This window comes from Rattus norvegicus, chromosome 11, assembly GCF_021556685.1.
Source record: "Rattus norvegicus strain SHRSP/BbbUtx chromosome 11, alternate assembly SHRSP_T2T, whole genome shotgun sequence".
Lineage (NCBI taxonomy): Eukaryota > Metazoa > Chordata > Mammalia > Rodentia > Muridae > Rattus > Rattus norvegicus.
In genome coordinates this window covers 81,118,981-81,138,652 of record NC_141544.1, presented here as the reverse complement: position 1 = coordinate 81,138,652, position 19,672 = coordinate 81,118,981, and the positions used below count along the sequence as shown (strand labels likewise).

The window sequence follows — 19,672 nt, the reverse complement described above, 5'->3', positions numbered from 1 at the left end:
ATCAGAGCTCCATAAGCACTGTGACTACTGAGCTATGCTCCCCGTCCTACCTATGTTGTCAGACTGGGCTTGAACTCAGGGACCCAGCTGCTTTGTGTTTTCTGGGATTAAAGACATACACCACCACACGATGCTGAAGGACCTCCCCCCCCCTTAAATGGAGACTCTGTAGGTTGTCTACAGCTGAGCTACCTCTCTAACCCGTGTCCTGGTGTAAGCCTGAGGCTCAGTTCTCTGTGAGCATGTCTGAGAGTAGACTTGCTGACACAGCACCTCCGCAGTGCTAAGTCAGTTAAACTGCAGATGTCTCCAAAGACGCTTTCCTATTTCACTTTTCCATCAGTGGTGCAGGAACCCTTCAGTTTCCCTATATCTTACCAGTTATCACCTGGACTACACTCCCATCACCCATCCCTTGCACCTTGCTGTAGAGTCCAGATTGAATTCACTTTAAATCTGCGTACTCCAACTTCCCAAGTGCTGCGGTGACAGGGATGTACCACTTTCCATTCTGGTAACAGCCTTTTTGATTATAGCATTCTTCGTGGGCCGAGAAGTTTAATGATGTGGTATTGTAAGATGTGTGTTTGGTCTTTATCCATTTCCTGGCAAGTAACTCCTAAAATTCCTGGAATCTTTAATGAGTTTCTTTTGTATTTATTGAGTGTAGGGAGGTTGTAACCTCTTAGCTATCTTCAGGGTGGGGACTGGTCACAGGAAAAATCTAGGTATGATTTGGGGGTTCCAAGGAGGGGGAAGAACAAAAGTTGAAAAAATTTGTCCTTGAACAGTGGTATAATTTATCCTTACCTAATGAGACCTTGTTTTGAACCCCAGAGAATGGAGTTTGGGGAACTATTGGATAGCTCAACTTGTGGAGGAGGGCCCTGAGGCATACTGCGCTGGAGAGAGCGCAGAGGCGAGCTCGAAGGCAAGGCCATTCTTCCGGTGCCCGGTGCTGCATATGTGTCTCCTCTGATGGTTAATCTCTGTCTTTTGAATGGTTTTTGTAGTATGTCAAAGGTTGTGTTTTTCTGAGGTTTGTGAAATCTCCAGCAAATTAATTGGACCAGGGTGGGGTTCATGGGAACCCTGATTTAAAGCAGGTTAGTCACAAGTTTTAAGACAACCAGCCTGGGGTTACATAGATGACATTCAAGGCAGAGCAGCTTATCTCCAGATCTGAGTTGATTTAAAGGTCAGTTTCTTAGAGTTTCTCTTGCTGTGATGAAACACCAAGACATCGGCAACTTGGGGAAGAGAGAATTCTCCTTACACTCTGTCAGCAGGGCAGTCAGGGCAGGAACTCAGTCAGGAACTGAAGCAGAGACTTTGGAGGGACGCTGCGTACTGGGTACTGGCTTGTTCCCCACAGCTTGCTAGGCCTGCTTTCTTACAGTCTTGGACCAGCTGCCAAGAGGGGCCCCTCCACTCCAGTCATCAATCAAGACAGTACCCAACAGACTTGTCCGCAGGTCAGTCTAATGGAGGCATTTTCTCAATTAAGATTCCCTTTTCCTAGATATGTTTAGGTTTGTGTCAAGTTGACAAAAACCAACCGGCACAGATGCCCAGCTAGTGTCTGTTGCAGAATTTGGAGAAATCCCTCCTATACTTTTTGGTGACTAGAGTTTAGGGTCTGTATGATCTGGGTCTCTTGCCACGGTTTGTACTTACTGCACCGTAAGGCTTGTCTTCACTTTTTTGATGGTATCTTTGAAGTGCAGCACTTAAGATTTTAACTTAAAAAGAACCATAGTATAAGATGTATGCTCTCAAAATTATATTTAGAGTATGAAATTAGCTAGAAGCAGTGCCATAAAGCAGGGTCCAGGATTCACTTTTGAGCACTGAAACTTTAGATCCATGCAGCATAACTCCTTGTTTTTCTCTCCTCGTCCCCTGGCAGCCTGTGTGTGCACTACCTTTCTTCTGGGGTTGCTTTAGATCCCTCATGGTGGAATCATTCATTATCTGACCATCTGTGGCCGGCTTATTTTACTTAGCATTTTGTTCTCAATTGTTTATCCGTCTTGAATCTCCCTTTTAAAGTGTTGAATGTTTCGTTGTATGTCTCTACAACACTTTATTTAGGAATGACTCTTCTGCTTCGTGACTCCAGGGTTGGAGCTCAGGCTATCAGGCTTGCTGTCTGCTGCCTTTACCTTCTGTTTCACGTTGAGAACTGGCCCATATCATAAATATTTTCATTATCCATTATTTGTTGGTGTTCATTTTGTTTGTTTCCACATTTTGGCTCTTGTGAAGAATGTTGTAAATATCTATTTGGGATCTGACTTCAGTTCTTTTGAATGAGTAAACCCTACCTGAGGAGGGCTGTTGTCTTTGGAGAGCCTCTATATGCTTTCCTCAGTGACTGTAACCATTTTGTATTCTCATTAGCAGGGCACAGGGTTTTCAATTTCTTCGTATTCTTTCAACATTTACATTACCCTCTTGATCATGGCCACTCTAATAGGTGTGAGTTAATAATAAGTTGGGTGTAAATTTTTTTAAAGTTGTTTCCCTAGTAACTATAGTTTCCATGGTTTTAAAAAAGGGTTTATTTTTATTTTCTGCGTATACATGCTTGCATGTATACATGTGCAGTATGTGCACATATACCTATGAGGGCCAGAAAAGGGAGATGAATTCTGTGGATCTAGAGTTATAGACAGTTGTGAGTTGCCCAACATGGGTGCTGGGGGCCAAAGGAAGAGCAGCAAACACTGCTAATGCTGGGCCATCTCACCAGCGCCCCCCCCCTTTGTTGTTTTTTTTTTCAAGATAGGGTTTCTCCTGTATCTCCCGGCTGTCCTGGAATTAGCTTTGTAGACCTGCTGGTGGCCTAGTCACAGAGATCCACTTGCCTCTGCCTCTTGAGTGCTGTGATTAAAGGACTGTACCACTACCTGGCCCCTTCCTGATTTTTGAATGCTTATGTGTGTATGTTTGTATGTCTGTAGGTGCATGGGTAAGCCAGAGGGCAGTCTGCAGTGTCATCCTCAGAAACATCATCTTTTTGACTTGGAGCTCACCAGCTGGGGTAGAACCAGTATCCTTCTGCCTTGCCTTGCCTTCCCAGTGCAGTGTCCAGTATACTTACTGGATTCAGGAACTTGAACTCAGACCTTCATGCTTACAAGACAAGGTCTTTGCTGACTAAGCTATCTTGTGGTCCTCTTTCCACATCTCTGTTGTCTTTGTATCTGTTCAGGGCCTTGGTCCTTTCTTACTGTTGATGTTGGGAGTTAAGCTGAGGGCCTTAGGCATGCCATCCTTTTGCTTTGCCACTAAACCACACCCCTAACTTGCCTACTTTTTTGTTTTAATCAGGTATCTGGCAGTTTCTTTTGTAGTTTGGATGTTCTTATAGATGTGGTTTGCATGTCTTTTCACTGGCTTGTTCCCTTTGTTCAGTAGAATCCTTTCAGTGGGATGTTGTTTCACTTGTCTAGTTTTTGCTTTTGTTGCATATGTACTTTTGGGGTCATGTCTAAGAAATTATTGATATGTCAGGATGCTTTCCTTGTCCTTTTCCCCCAGGAGACTGGTGGTTTCAGGTCTTCTATTTAAGCCTCTAAGAGAGTAGTGGTAGTGACAGGCATGCTGGAGTACACCTGGAGCCTCCCCAGTGAGCATGTGCCTTACTGAGCCTTACCCCCAAGCCGCATTGACTCTGGGCGAGTTTGTAAAGTATTCATCCTAACACTACTAAAGTTTCTGACCCACAAATCCCAGATACCTGTTTTGATCTTTCTTAATTTCTTTCAGTCAGGTTTTGTAATTTTCAGTGCCTGTTTGTTAATTTGTAAAAGTAGGCACTTTACACTTTTTGATGCTACATTGGAGACTTTTCTAGAGCATGCCTCCTGGAGCTGTTTTAATTTACAATATTAGTGCCTTTTACCTCTTGCTTAATCATCCTAAATTATTCTATAACGATGGTTCTAGAGGTAGCAAGCACAGACATGTTTGTCTTGTTTCAGATCTTAGGAGAAGCATTTACTATTTCAGCATTAGTTACGTATGATGTTAACCCTGGCTTTCTGGTACATGGTGTTTATTAGGTTGCAGTAATTTGATCAATCTGTTCTCTTTTGTGTGTGTGTGTGCATGCAAAGGTTTTATTTTATCTAAAAAGTTTCCACGTCTTTGAGGTGATTTGTTAAAAGTTCTTCCCTGTCTTGCTGTTGCAGATGTCTAAGTTTTCTTTTGCTGTGGTAAACACCATGACCAAGAGCAGCCTGGGGAGGAAAGGGTTTGTTCAACTTACAGCTCTCAGGTCACACTCGTCACCAAGGTGAGGACAGTCAGGACAGGAAGTCTAACAGGCCCCTGGAGGAGGAAGCTGAAGCCTTGGACAGATGCTGCTGCAGTCTTGCTCTTTATGACGTGCACAGTTTGCTTTATTAAACCACCCAGGCTCACCTACCCAGGGTGACACCTTCTCCTGTGGACTGGGCCTGCACATTAATCGTTATTGGAGAAAACCGTCCTGTAGACTCGTGCCGACAGGCAGTCTGGGTGGAGGCATTTCTTCTACTGAGGTTCTTCCCAAACATGTGAGGTTTGTGTCAGGTTGACAAGACCAACCAGCACATTAGACTGATTGTCAGAGTTTAAACCAACCTGACGTTTTTGAGATGATTTGTTTGGCTGTGGTGCATTATCCTTTTATGTGTTGGTGGGTTTGCTGTTCTAATATTTTGGTGAGAGATTTTTCTATATCCATAAGTGATATGACTTATCTTTTCATGTGGTGTCTTTGTCTTGTTTCAATTTCAGTAGCACTAAACTGTGCTTGTTTGTTTGTTTATTTATTTGGATTTCTGCACCAGGGTCTCTCAATGCAGCCCTGGCCCTCCTGGGACTCTGTGTAGGCAGACTGGCCTCAAACTTACTGAGTCTTTCCCTCTCCGTTTTAGGAAAAATAAGTGAACATTTGGTTTCAATTTTTAATTAACTGTTAGGTAGAAATAACTAGTGAATCCATTTTAGTTTGGAAATTTTTTGAGGAGAGGCTTTTCAAGAGCCCAGTTTTCTTTAATGGTTGTAGAACTATATATATCATCACTTTCTTCTTGATTGAGTTTTGGTAGCATTCTTAGAACCTGGGGTCAAATTTGAGAGCATAAAATTGTTTGCAATAAATATTCCTTTGTCTTTTAAATTCAGGGTCTGCATTGATAATGTCATTTTATTGATATTGTTTGTGAGCTCCCTTTCTGTTAGTTTTATAGAGGGTGAGCTTGTGCGCTCACTCTCTCTCTCTCTCTCTCTCTCTCTCTCTCTCTGCGTGTGTGTGTGTGTGTGTGTGTGTGTGTGTGTGTGTGTGTGTGTGTGTAGGTTTAAAAGCAGCTGAGTCTAATCTTGACTCTTTGGGCCTTAACTGCCTTTAGGCCTTGAACTGGCTGAGGATGACAAACTTCTGACCATCCTGCATCTGCTGCAATTGCAGGTGTGTGCTCCCACATCGTGTTTGTGGGATGCCGAGAGTGGAACATTGGGCTTTGTACAAGCTAGATGAGTACTCTATGGCTCGGTCTGGCTTACAAAGTTTTATTTAAATTTTCTCTTTTCTGTTTTATTTATTTCTGCTCTGCTTGTTTAAAGTTCATTTTACCTTTATGGTTTGTGTGAGTGTGAGTGCACATGTGTGTATGTGTGCATGCATGTACAGTACTAGAGGTCACCATTGGGCCTCTTCTTCATTTGTTTTCTATCTTATTTTAAAATCTTTATTATGTTTTAATATTTGTTTTATGTATATGAGTACTTTATCTGTATACATTGCTGCATACCAGAAGAGAGCATCAGAACTCATTTTATAGATTGTTGTAAGCCACCATGTGGTTGCTGGAAATTGAACTCTGGAAAACAACCAATGCTCTTAACCGCTGGGCCATCGCTCCAGCCCCCTTCCCAAGATATATTTTGTTACTTTAAATTAGTATATGCATGTGTGTCTGTGAGAGAGTATCCACACAAGTACAGATGCCTATGAAGACCTAGGCACCTGCAGTTGTGAGCCTCCTAAGGTGGGTGCTAAGAACTGAATTTGAGTACTCTGCAAGAGCAGTGTGTGCTCTTAAACTGCTGAGCCAACTCTCCAAATTGTTATTTATTTGTATATTTATATATGTATGTGTGTATCACTCACATTCAACATTACACATGTACAGATTAAGAACTTTGAGGAGTCAGTCCTCAGCTTTGGTCATGTGGGTCTCAGAGATTGCACTCAGGTGCTTAGACCTCACTTGTGGCAAGCACCGTTACCTGCCTAGTCACCTCACTGGTCCATCACTTCATCCATCCATCCATCCATCCATCCATCCATCCATCCATCCATCCATCCAGTGACAAACACCTTTACCGGCCTAGCCACCTCACTGGTCCATCATTTCATTCACTCATTCATTTATTTATACATTCATTCATTTATTGTTAAGTCTCTTAAGATCTTTGGAATTATTTTATGTACATGGGTGTCATGTTAGTTTGCCCACTGCTTGCTTGAGGGGGTGCCGAAAGAAGTCATCCGATCTCTGAAAGTGGAGTTACAGATGGCTCCTGGTTGCTGTGTAAGTGCATGGTCCTCTGAAAGAGCAACTTATGCTCTTATTGTCTGAGCCATCTTTCCAGCCCTAAGGTTTATTTATTTATTTAGATTTATTATCTTTGAGTAAGTGTTTTGGCTACATATGAGTTCCATGTGGGTGTACCTAATATCTGCAAAAGTTGGTCTTAAATACCCTAGAACTATAATCATGGATGATTGTGGGCTACTATGCCTGAGCACTGTGCGAGAGCACCAAGTATTTTAATGACTGAGCTGTCTCTCCATCTCTCTAAGGTTTATTTTTAATTATGTGTGTGTGGGTATATACATGTGAATGTAGGCACAGGCCTCTGATCTCTAGAGTTGGGAGGCTTAGGTGGCTGTGAGCCATCTGGTTTGGGTGCAGGGAACCGAGGTCGGGTCTTCTGCATGAGCAGTTGGTGCTCTTAACTACGAGACAAGGTTCCTCAGTGGGTCTGCTGCTCACTGATTTGGCTAGGTTGGCCACTCTGTGAAGTTCAGGGATCCTCCTGTCCTCATTTCCTAAGTGTAGGATTATACACACATGCCACCGTGTCTGGCTTTTTATGGGCTCTGGGGATCCAAACTTAGGTTCTTATCCTTGTCCTGAGTCAGCTTCCTTTTTAAAAGACGTTGGTTTGAGATGTATGTATGTATGTATGTATGTATGTATGTATTTATTTATTTATTTTTGGTTCTTTTTTTTCGGAGCTGGGGACCAAACCCAGGGCCTTGCGCTTCCTAGGCAAGCGCCCTACCACTGAGCTAAATCCCCAACCCCAGATTTTTTTTAAATATAGGTGTGATGGCACATACCTTTTTTTTTTTTTTTAAGATTTATTTATTTCATGTATGTGAGTACACTGTCGCTGTCTTCAGACACACTGGAAGAGGGCATTACAGATGGTTGTGAGCATTTAGTGCTATCTATTTAAAACAAAGTTTGTTAACATTTGTTTATTGCATGTCTGCGTGCATGCGCACATGCATGCAACATGATGCGTATGCGGAGGTGAGAGGATATTGTGGGAGTTGCTTCTTTTCAGTCATGTGCATCTGGGGGCTAAGCTTAGGTTGTCTGACTGGTGGGCTCTACCACTTCTTTTAAATTAATTTTAGTTACATCCCACATATTTTGATGCCTTCTGTTTTTTTCTTTTCTTTTTTTTTTTTTTTTTTTTTCTTTTTTTTCGGGGCTGGGGACCGAACCCAGGACCTTGCGCTTCCTAGGTAAGCGCTCTACCACTGAGCCAAATCCCCAACCCCTTGTTTTTATTTTCATTGTTCTTCTATACTTAAATTTTTTCTTTGAGACTTATTTAACTCATGAATTTTGTTTGTCCACCTGCGTGTGGTGTGTGTGTATGTGAGAAACCTACAAACTTTTCAGAAATGTGTTTTATTTCTTTTTCAAGTTTCTTTTTCTACTGTTTCCAGTCTTAGTTGAGTATAGTCAGGGAGTAAACTCCTTAGTTTTCAATAAACTTTTAAGGTTCACTTTGTGACCTGTGCGGTGGTGTGCTTAGGTTAATGTTTCATATATGCTTGAGGAAAAAATGTGTATTTTGCTATTGTTTACTGGAGCATTGGTTATATCTTTGTTGACTATGTTATAAATGTAGCTACTCCTGTTTAAAAAAACAAAACATATAGGGGCTGGTGGGATGGCCCAGCTGCTGATGGAGTTTGCCTCCACTCCTGATGATCAGAGTTTACTCGTGTGTGCGTGCGTGCGCGTGTGTGTGTGTGCGTGTGTGTGTGTGCGTGTGTGTGTGTGTGCGTGCATGTGTGTGTGTGCGTGTGTGTGTGTGTGCGTGCATGTGTGTGTGTGTGCGTGCATGTGTGTGTGTGTGTGCACATGTGTGCGTGTGCGTGTGTGTGTGCAGGTATGCATGCGTGGATGGGTATGCCTCATAAGATGTGTGGGCTCAGAGGCTGTCTTTGAGGGAGGGTCTGGCTCTTCTTCCCTGTTGAATTGAGCGTTGTGAATTTAGGCTGCAGGCTTTATTCACACCCAGACCTTTATCAGTCGGCCCCTGGGTTTGAGGTTTGTGAAAACACTGTAGAATCTAGCCATTAGAAACAAAGAGCATATCTTAGTTCATCTATATGTCTCAAGTAGTTCTTGGTGTGTTAACACCCACCACTTTATTTCCTCCGTAGTTCACTCCTTTGTGTGTTGCCTTAGTTTGAAACAGGCCTCACATAGTCACTTCGCCCAGTCCCTCTTCGGTAGATAGCACCTGGCTCCTTAGGCCAGGTTCACCTTGAATTTGAGACCCTCCTGCAGCTGCTTCCTCAGTTAAGGAATTATAGACACGGGCCACCACACCTGGCTTCTATTTAGTTTCTTGCCTCTTTGTGGATTACTTGAACATTTCGTGGGTTTCCATCATTATCTATATAGTTCTGGAGTCCATCTTTTGTACAGTGTTCCTAGAGACTGTCCTCATCACCATATGCACATCTGCCGGGAAGCCGTCTTACTCCTATCCCACAGCTAAGGCATCTAAATCTCACTTGTTTTTTCACGTTCTTCAGTCTTAGTCTTATTCATTGTTTGAAATCACTGTATAAACCTAAGGCAGGGAAGGCAGTCTCTTATCTCTCTCTCTTTCACTCTCCCTTTCTTCCCTCCTTCCCTCCCCCCCCCCGCCCCCCACGGTTTTCCTTCTCCTTTCTTTGTCTCTTTCCTATGCTTCAAGCTTCAGCTTCTCCCCCGTGTTTGGGAAATTTACTTCAACTAATCTTTTTTTTAAAAAAATATTAATTAATTAATTAATTAACTAACTAACTATATGCAAATACACTGTCGCTGTCTTCAGACACACCAGAAGAGGGCATCTGATCCCATTTCAGATGGTTGTGAGTCACCATGTGGTTGCTGGGAATTGAACTGAGGACCTCTGGAGGAGCAGTCAGTGCTCTTAACCACTGAGCCATCTCTCCAGCCCCTCAGTTAATCTTTTTAAAAAGGTTTATTTTTGAAGAATTATGTGTATGAGTATTTTGCTTTCATGCATGCCTGTGTACCACATGTGTTCCTGGTGTCAGCCAAGGTCAGGAAAGGTTAAAAAGTTCCCTAGAAGTCAAGTTAGGGATGGTGTAAGATACCATGTAGGCACTGGGACCTTATTGGATTTAACGCCTGTCCTGTAAGAATAGCACTGCTTTTAACTACTGAGCCGTTTCTCTGTCCTCCTTCTTCAGTCAATCATGATGAGTAGGTCTGCTAGCAAAGTGTGATTTCAGTTTATCTTTTGACAGCAATTTATTTTTCTATCTCTGAAGGATAGTTTTACTACGTGATGTAGGGATTCTCCTACATCAGCTTCCCAAGTGCTGAGATGATAGGTCTGTATGTACCACTGTCCCTTGCTTCAGAAGGATTTTTATTATTACCTAGTTTTTGTTTATGAAGAATTGACATGTTTGGATGTGTGTGGTACACATGTAGATGCCAGGGATTTGCATCAACTGTCTTTTATTGCTTTCCTTCTTATTTTTGAATCTTAAAAAAAAAGGCACATACTTATTTTATGTGTGTGTACACACAGAAGCATGACATGGCACACATGTGGAGGTCAGAGGGCAACTTGTGGGCGTTGTTTTTTTCCTTCCACCACATGGGTCCTAGGGATCAAACTCAGTCATCAGACTTGACATCAGGTCATCAGGGTGGACCTCCAGCTTTGTCTTTCCTTTAAACTTTTTAAAAATGGCTTATTTTATTTGTGTGTGTATGTATGTACACTGATGCCTATGGAGGCCCCTGGGCCTGGAGTTAAACAGTAGGTAGTTGTAAGCTGCCCATTGTGGCTACTGGGAATCAAAGCTGGTAACCCGTATCTCCAGCCCTTTCACTTTATTTTTTGAGATAGGGCCTCTCATTAGGACCTGTGGATCACTGACTAACCATGAAGCCTCAGGATTCTCTTGTTTCCCAGTGTTGTGATTGTAGGGACGCACCCACGTGGCATACATGGCATTCCTGTCCTCTGGGGTATGGGTGTGAACCAACACAGTTGCTCTGTTTTGTTTGTGATAGCTGATTTCTTGATTGAAACATAATTTGGTAGACTGAAGGGATGCACTATAGACAATGCACTGAAATACTGTGTAATTACTTGTAACTGTAGAAGTTAATCTAATTTTCCTAGAGCCAAAAAAGAAGGTTCTGTCATAGAAACAAAACAAACAAAAATCCCCCCCCCCAAACAAAGCAAACAAACAAACAAACAAAAATCCCCAAATCTTAAACTTCCAGTCTCCTGCCAAGTTCATCCACTTTCTAAAATTTGGCTGAAAGAGAGCTTTGTCAGTTAAATGCATTAAAAAGATAGCCTCTGAGGCACTGGTGTGTATATGTCTGTCACAGTAGGGAAAGAAAACAAAATGCTTCCTTTTGGATTGGTCTAACTGAGAGGAAGACCAGATTTGAACTCTCTCTTCTCTCCCTGAGTCTTCATCTGTAGCTATGGTTTCTCTCTTGTCTCTAGTCTGTATCTGCCTTGCCTGCCTAATGTTTGTCCCGTCTCTCACAAAGGGCAGTCCTACTTATTCCTTCCCTCCCTCCCTCCTTTTTCCACACATCTTTTTCCCACAATAATTTCAATAATAATTTGTGATGGAAAGATATTGCAAAAATATTTAGTATTTCAGGCTATTTTGTGTTATGCGAAGCATGTTTCTTCTTGCTTCATTATTTTTCTCTTAACAAAGCTAGTTATATTCTTCGAGATGTGACAACCTTTATTTGGTATGTTCAGTAAAAGTTATGTAAGAAAGTATCCTTTTTGTGAAAATGTTTATGGAACGTTAAGATTTCAGAACCATTTTCCTAGGCACTAGCAGTTAACATACTTTGTAGTTAAACTAATGCCTTGATTGTGGAAGAGGTTTAGCAAATCAGCTTTTAAAGGGGCTCAGATAGAACTGTGTGTCGGTGTATTTTTAAAATTTCTTTTCTTGCTCACCAGTGCTTTGCCTGTCTGATACGTGTCACCAGGTGTGTGTCTGGTGTCCCAGAGCTCAGAAGGAATCAGAGCCCCTGAACTGGAGTCCCAGATGACTTGGACAGTTTTATCTTGTGCACCTAGTCTTGCAGTTCTTCTGTCTACTCGTGCGGCTTTAGTCCTGTGGCTATGGTAGCAGCTGTGTAAACTCAAACAGCGATGGCTGTAGGACTAGAGAGTGGAGCTCTGATAGGTAGGGAGGAATGGCGAGCAGAGTGGTGCACACTCCGTGCAGCTTTGACTCGTGGCGTCTATTCTTCTGTTACTGTAGAAAGAGATATTTAAAAATAATTTTGAATGTGGCACAGTAACATATTTCTATAGTTCCGGGTGTGGAGGTAGAAGTGGGAAGCTTGCTTACGTTCAGGTATTTGGGATCAGCCTGGGTGACATAGTAGGACTGCTAACAGTAATAAGAAAACACATAATGGCTCTTTTGCGTGCTTGACTTTGGGGCAGGCAATGAATTGCATACTAGAAACTTTTGTTGTTATGCTGGGGACAGAGCTGTTTTGTGACAAAATTTTTTTTTGGGATGCAACACATGGATCTACTCATTCCAGTTAGGAATCCTACTCCATAGCCAAGTACAGACCACCAGATCAACTTGGGAGCCAGTGAGCTCTGCTGGGGTTACTTACAGGAGGAGAGGTGTCTCAAAGACAGCGACATCACCAAAGCCCGCCCTAGCATGGGTGACAACTCACAGATGGGAACCTGGAGCTCATGTACAGCCTGCAGGCAGACCAAGAGTGTCCTGTCAGGTGCCCAGCTGGTGTAAACCTTTCCAGGCAGTTGGCTGTTTCTGATCATTACGGGCAGGTGGTCTGGTCTCAGAGTCTTCTGTATCTTGGATTACCTGAGAATCTTTTCAGCTTTTACTGCTTATTCTGCCAGGGAGGGGCCTAGGGAGTCTTGTCAGTTTCAGGGTTTTCCTGGAGTGTCATCCATGCTGGAGTGGGCTTTGCTTGTCTTGGAATCTCTGTCTGGGATGAGTATGGGTGAGAGAGAGAGAGAGAGAGAGAGAGAGAGAGAGAGAGAGAGAGAGAGAGAGAGTGTGTGTGTGTGTGTGTGTGTGTGTGTGTGTGTGTGTGTGTGTTGTATTTTCCTAGGGAGAGTTGCTTGGGGTGCTTAGCATGCTAGGCAAGTGCTCTACCATTCAGCTACATCATTGTCCTGTGAAATGGATTACTTTAAAGTACATTGAGAAAATAATTTTAACTGGAACTACTCACCTGCTATAAAATGATAAATTATCAGAAAGGTTACTCTTTGGAACCCCATGATAAAACTATTATCAACAGAATTTTTAATTGCTTGCTTATTTCTTAGCTATTACACTGGCAGGTTTTATTGATTGACAGGATTTGTACCAAGCTTTAAAAATGCGTTAGGGAGGCGGTGCGACGGCTCGGTAAGTGAAGTAGTTGGGGACTTGAGTTCAGGCATAGTTGCTGCCTGAAATCCCAGGACCTGGGGACAGACAGGGAATCTATGGGGCAAACCAGCCAGCTAGACTATTCAAATTGTCCAGCTCTAGGTTCAGTTTGGAGACCCTGCCTCAATAAAGAGGAGAGTGATTGAGACAGGCACTGACATCAACTATGGGCGCTGACATGCAGGTTGTGCATGTGCACACGCGTGTCACATGCACTGGTGCTACCTCAGTTAAGGCTGACACATGAAATGCCACATACGTTTTTTTTTCTATATAAAGTTTGGCCTATTCTTTGTCTGAGAATTCAGCTTTAGTTTTCATAGCATTTGTTTCATATACCTGGAAAAACATCCCAGTTAACATGAAGAAAGTGGATCTGTGTCCTGGATCATTACAGTGCAAACAGAATGTTAATTTTCTTAATTTTTGCTAAGAGGTTGATTACTACATATAAATTAAAAATCATCCATACATTATTTTGACATTATTAAATCTGTTTTGCTTTACAGTCATGTAGCTTAGGATAGCCTTGAACTCGTAATGCACTCAAGGATGATCTTGAATTCTGCTGTCTGCCTCCTCCTCACTTTGGAGCTGTAGGCGTGCATCACCGTCCTGTGCTGTTACAGTTCTGAGTATTGGCACCCAGGGCCTTATGGATGTTAGGTACATTCACAACTAACTGTGCTCCTGCTCCTCTCCCCAAGAGAGGAGCTTGCTGTGTAGCTCTGGCTAGCCTAGAATTATTTTACTATTTGCCCAGGTTGGCCTTGATGGTCATCTTCCTGGCTCAACCTCTTGAATGCTGGGATTCAAGGTATGAGCCAACATTTTTATTTAAAGTTTGTGTGTGTGTGTGTGTGTGTGTGTGTGTGTGTGTGTGTGTAGCGGGGTGTGTGTGCAGGTGCCTGTAGAGTTCAGAAGAGGGTGTTGGATCCCTTGAAGCTAGCGTTAGAAGCTTCCCCATATGAGTGCTGACAAGTGGTGAACTTGGGGTTCTCTGCAAGAGCAACAGTTGCTCTTCCCACCAGGCCACCTTTCCAGCCCCAATCACATCAGTAGTACATGCAGTCATTTTAGCAAGCGGCGGTATTGCCCTGGGGTTTATTAAGGTGTAAGTAGTATCATGCGAGTGACCAACACACCACGGATGTGCTCGTTTTTGTGTTTTCATTTCTTGTGTAAGTGTCCCAGAAGTCCACAACTTGTTTCTAGCAACACATTTGTGCTTAAAATAATTCAGAATTGTCCTGTCAGGACACCTTAATCCTTAACTAGAAGTTTGAAACACTACAGCTTTCTATCTTTGATAAACAGCTAGCGTTGATAGGCCATTGTGGTTGAATGCATAGTCGTGAATTATGTTTAATCCAGTAGTATCTACTCATGAAATATTTTGTTAGATTTTTCACATTTAGTTAGAACTATTTTGCCTAGCTGTAAGAATGTGTTTAATTCAGTTCTTTTGAGTTACTAACTTGTATTTTCATACTTTTGCAGGATAGAAGAGAAGAATCAGTGGCTTGGAAATTTAGCCAAGTGATCTGGCGGGATGGGCTCATGCCTGACACACTTTATAGAGGTAACTCGGACTGCTTTATCCAGGCTTTAGTGTCTGACAGCACCATTCGCCTCATGCTTGCTTACAGAGGTGCACCTCATTTCCCGGAGAGCAGTGCTTTGTAGTGCTTTGCATCAATGCACTGAAGAGGATTATGCTACGGAGCTGGGAGTTGAAGGCCATTGTCTTTTCATTTAACCAGATCTCTCTTTTGATTCCCCAGTTCTTTTATGTTAGGAGTTCTTTTCTTTCTTTCTTGGCAACCTGTCTTGGTGTTTGTGTTAAACTTGTGCCTTTATCAGACAACGTGGAAGAAAACAAAATAATTAACAGTTATAGAATATTTATATATCTGTAGTAACATTCATTCATTCATTCACTCATTTATTTACTTATTTTTTTTTTCCCCTTGGTTCTTTTTTTTTTTTTTTTTTTTTTTTTTTTTCCGGAGCTGGGGACCGAACCCAGGGCCTTGCGCTTCCTAGGCAAGCGCTCTACCACTGAGCTAAATCCCCAACCCCCCTATTTTGTTTTTTGAAACAAGGTTTCTCTTTGTAACACTGGCTGTCCTGGAACTGGCTCTGTAGATCAGGCTGGCCTCCATATTACCAACCTCCCTCCCCACCCCCCCAATCCACTCCTCTTCAGTTTCTCCTCAGAAAAGGGTAGGCTTCCCATGCATATGAAGCAAACATGGCATATTAAGTTGTAGTAAGACTAGGTACGTCTCGTCATTTTAAGGTTGGATGATAGAACCCAGTTTGAGGAAAAGAGTCTCAGAAGCAATCAGAAGAATCAGAGACAGCCTCTGCTCCCACTGTCAGGAGTCCCACGAGAAGACCAGGCTGTACAATCATGACATGTGCAGATGACCTAGGTCAGACCGTGTAGGCTCCTGATTGTTGGTTCAGTCTGTGAGCACCTGTGAGCCTAGGTTCGTAGAGTTTGGTTTTTTTTTTGGTGTCCTTGACCCCTTTGATTTCTGCAATCTCCTCCCACTCCCTTCCGCAGCCTCCCCTACTGTTTGGCTGTGGGCCTCTGCATCTGTTTCCATCAGTTGCTGGGTGAAGCCTCCCTGATGACGATGATGCTAGTTAGGCTCATTAGGGATGAGTTCCTTGACTTGTTTTTTATATTGCTGGTTCTGTTTGGTTCTGTCCTGGGCCTCTGGGTTATCCAGCCTCGAGTTCCTGGCTCTCTCTAGGTAGTATCGGGTGGTCTCCCTCAAGCTGTACTAGGCAACAGTTGGCCACTCCCATAATTTCTGTGCTGCCTTTAGCCCAGGATATCTTATAGACAGTGCAAATTATAGGTCAGAGGTTTTGTGGTTGCATTGTACATGTATTCTTATGTCAGTTATAAAAATTGTAAAGTTGTATTATAAATTTTTTTTTTTTTTTTCCGGAGCTGGGGACCGAACCCAGGGCCTTGAGCTTGCTAGGCAAGCGCTCTACCACTGAGCTAAATCCCCAACTCCCGTAAATTTTTTTTTTTTTTTTTTTTTTTTTTTTGGTTCTTTTTTTCTGAGCTGGGGACCGAACCCAGGGCCTTGCGTTTCCTAGGTAAGCGCTCTACCACTGAGCTAAATCCCCAGCCCCGTTTTTCAGATGTTTTTTTTTTTGGTTCAAATTTTTTTATAAAGTATTATAAAGTTGTATTTTTTTTTTTCTTGGTTCTTTTTTTTTCGGAGCTGGGGACCGAACCCAGGGCCTTGCGCTTCCTAGGCAAGCGCTCTACCACTGAGCTAAATCCCCAGCCCCATAAAGTTGTATTTTTAAATTTGTTTTGAGAATTCTTTTAGAACTTGAAGATTGAAACATTGCTAGTTTTAATGGCCATATTTTAGGGTTTTAATGTCTATGTCTTTTGGCAAATGTATATGCTACTTGTAACCTCCTTCACTTAGATTTCATTGTAAGCAGTAGAGAATATCACAATGTTAAAAACAAACAAACAAACAAACACAGAAAAATGATCTCTCCCATTCTTTTACTAATATTATATCTTCTCCCAGACATCTCTGGATGATACACAAGGACTTAATTACTTCTGTCTGAGACAAGGGCTCTGCGTACTTGATGCTGGTTTCATACTCCTTTTGTAGCCTCAGCTGGCCTTGAGCTTTTATGGCGCTCCTCTGTGAGCTGGCTGCAAACATGTGTCACCATAGTGGGCTACTTACTTTTTTAAGTCGGTTTTATGTAGGTTGTATTTTAAAAAATAGTGTCTTTTTATTGTCGGATTATTTGTCAGATTGCCAAATATATTGCCAGAATGTCAAAATATTGACCTTTTAAAATGTCATTATGATTGGCAGTTTGGATGAGCGTGCCCCTCTCCAAAGTACGCCCCGCACCAGCAGTTACCAGAGTGAGCACCTGTGTAGCTCTTCGACAACACCAGCAAGCAATTTATTTACCCATGTCAGGTGTTTTTGTTTTTTGTTTTTTTTTTGGATCCTTTCATAATTTTTTTGTGTATTTACATATTAGGGATAGGATCCTTGTTGTTATGTTAAGAAAATTATTTTTACTTAGTATTTGCTTTTTTTTTCCTGGCTTTTGATTTTGTTTCAGGTCTACAGAAGTTAATTTTTTTCTAAATTGTTAGCTACTTCTAATCCTTCTTGGCTATGGTAAATGTGGAGTGGAGATTCTGCATGCTCTTGAGAAGGTTATCACCCTTGAGTGTGTGACTATACCATCACTTCTGTGAATGACCCACATTGCTTATTTGTCCCAGTTTGACAGTCTTTTTCGCTCTTGGTGATGTAGAATAGTATGCATAATACTATAGCTGTAGATGTAGTGAAGTGTGGTATTAAAAGTCAATAGTAAGTCACAGAAAATGTAGCAAGTGGCCACACATCATGGTGTGCACCTGTAATCCCAGCACTTGGCAGGTAGAGGCAGGAGCAGGAATTCAAGGCTTGGGCACAGCATAAATTTGAGTCACGCTGGGCTATATGAGACCATATCTCAAAAAAAGGAGAACATTTAGTAAATGATAAGTTTGTTTAAAAAATGTAGAAAAGAAAATAATAACATACAAGACCTCATTGACTGATTCGTCTGCATTTGTGGCTCTTGACATAGCTACTGCTGTGGCCCCCAGTCAAAGTAAAGCCGAGGGAGGCTAGAGGAGTCAGGGCAGGGAGGGATTTCGTCTCATTGACTGATCTCTCCAAAGCACTCAGCTCAGCCAGGCTTAACTGAGAGCCATGGAAAATAAGGCTCATCTCTTAAGAAACAAACAAAAGGGAACAAGCAGCCTGGTAAACAGTTGCTCATCTGGAAGATGTAACGTTAGCTCTCTGCATCTGTTGGTTATAGAAAGATAGCAGATTTTATTTTCGTTTGTAAAGCCCTGGCTGGCCTGCAACTCACTGTGTTGAATAGGCTGACCTCGAACTTACAGAGCTCTGCTTGCCTCTGCTTCCGGAGTGCTGGGATGAAAGTGTGCTGCCATGCCTAGCTCATAAGTCAGAGTTTTAAGCCATTCAAGTTATAGTTATAGAAAGTGATAGAACATTTATTATCTAGTTTGAATTTATTATGGTTGGAGAACATATTTTGTAGGAGTTGGGTCCCTTTAATTTTACCGAGGCTGCCTTATTAGTTTAGTGTCTTAGTGCCTTAGTTTGGTGGTCTACTAAATATGGTTAAAGCTTAGTTTGGTTTCTGCCAGAGAATGTACATTTAGAGACAGTATCTTCTTTTTATTGTCCTTTCTTTCTTTCTCCTCCCCTCTGTGAGTCTACGAGCCCACTGTCTTCTCACTCTGTTGTCACTGGTTAGAACTGGCCATTCTTCTCATGTTTGCACTAGTAACTTTTTGGTTGCTGTGATAAAGCATCCTGACTACAGCAACTGATGGAAGAAAGCATTTCACTGGGCCCATGGCTTTAGAGGATGAGAACCCACGATGAAGGCAGGAGCAGCTGACTCAAAGCCTGCCTTGGGTGTCACCTCTCCTCCAACAAAGCCACAGCTCCTTGAGCCATTCCCCCTTAGACCGGCACAGTGGTATCCTGCACTCACTGCCTTTCCCTTCCTGCTGCCCAGGCGCTCTTTTCGGAGCTGGGGACCGAACCTGTTTTCAGCAGTTTTATTTTGACCCAGGAGTAGCACTTTTCATATGTGTCCCAGTGGGAATTGATTGAATTTTCTGGATTTGTAAGCTTATTTTTTAAAAAAAAAAAATAGTCAAATATAAGGAATATTTGGTTTCTGTTTTATTAAATTTTACTTCTTTTTCTCTTTCATTCTTATATTAAGAAATATTGGTAAGCAGAATGCTCATATATCTCTGGAGCTCTTTATTTTTCTCTCTTTAATTGGGTAATTGAGTAAGGTCGTGTTTATTTATCCTCGCTTGTGCATATGTGGAAGACAGATGTCAGTTTGTAGGAGTTGGCTTTCTCTTCTGTACACACAGGTCACCATGCTTGGTAGCAAGAACCCCTACCCACTGAGCAATCTGGTCAACCCTAATCGGGTAATTTCTACAGATTAATAATTAAGGCTACTGATTGTGTTTTGCAGTTGTAAATTTGGTTTTGAATACTTGGCATACCTTTTTTTATTTCAATAATCACATCCTTCTATTTCCAAATTTCTGTAGGTTCTTTGAAATAATTTCTTTGCTTTATTGAGAATTTTACTTGCTAGATGATTGTTTTTATAGTTAAATGTGAAATATAAGTTGAGTTCATAACATAATAAGTGTTTTGAAATCTTTGTTTAAACTACTCCATGAGAAAGAATCACTCTATATTGCCTGATTTTGATGAATATATATGCCTCCCCACCTTTCTATATTGTTTTTTTGAGACAGGGTCTGTTTGTGTAGCCCATGTTGTCCTAGTAAGCAATGCTGGCCTTGAACTCGCAGAGATCTTCCTGCTTCTGTCTCCTAAGTGCCAGAGTTAAAGATGTGAGCCCCTATAGTGGCTTGTGTTATCATTTTGAGGGCCGTACTGAGGAGTGAACCTAGGCCTTGTGCATATTATGCAAGTGCCCTACTATTGACTCAGTAGTGTGACTTACATTATCTGCTATTTTTAAGTATCT

General features: G+C 42.0%; 1 protein-coding gene across 6 annotated transcripts in view; it reads left to right on the top strand.

The window, feature by feature from the left end:
* Positions 1–19,672, top strand: part of Zfp148 (zinc finger protein 148) — a 113,200-nt gene that overhangs the window by 21,980 nt on the left and 71,548 nt on the right. For all 6 annotated transcript variants that reach the window (XM_087576835.1, XM_087576839.1, XM_087576837.1 and 3 more), the window contains 1 exon segment: positions 14,540–14,621. The gene's annotated coding sequence lies outside the window, so the exon portion shown is untranslated.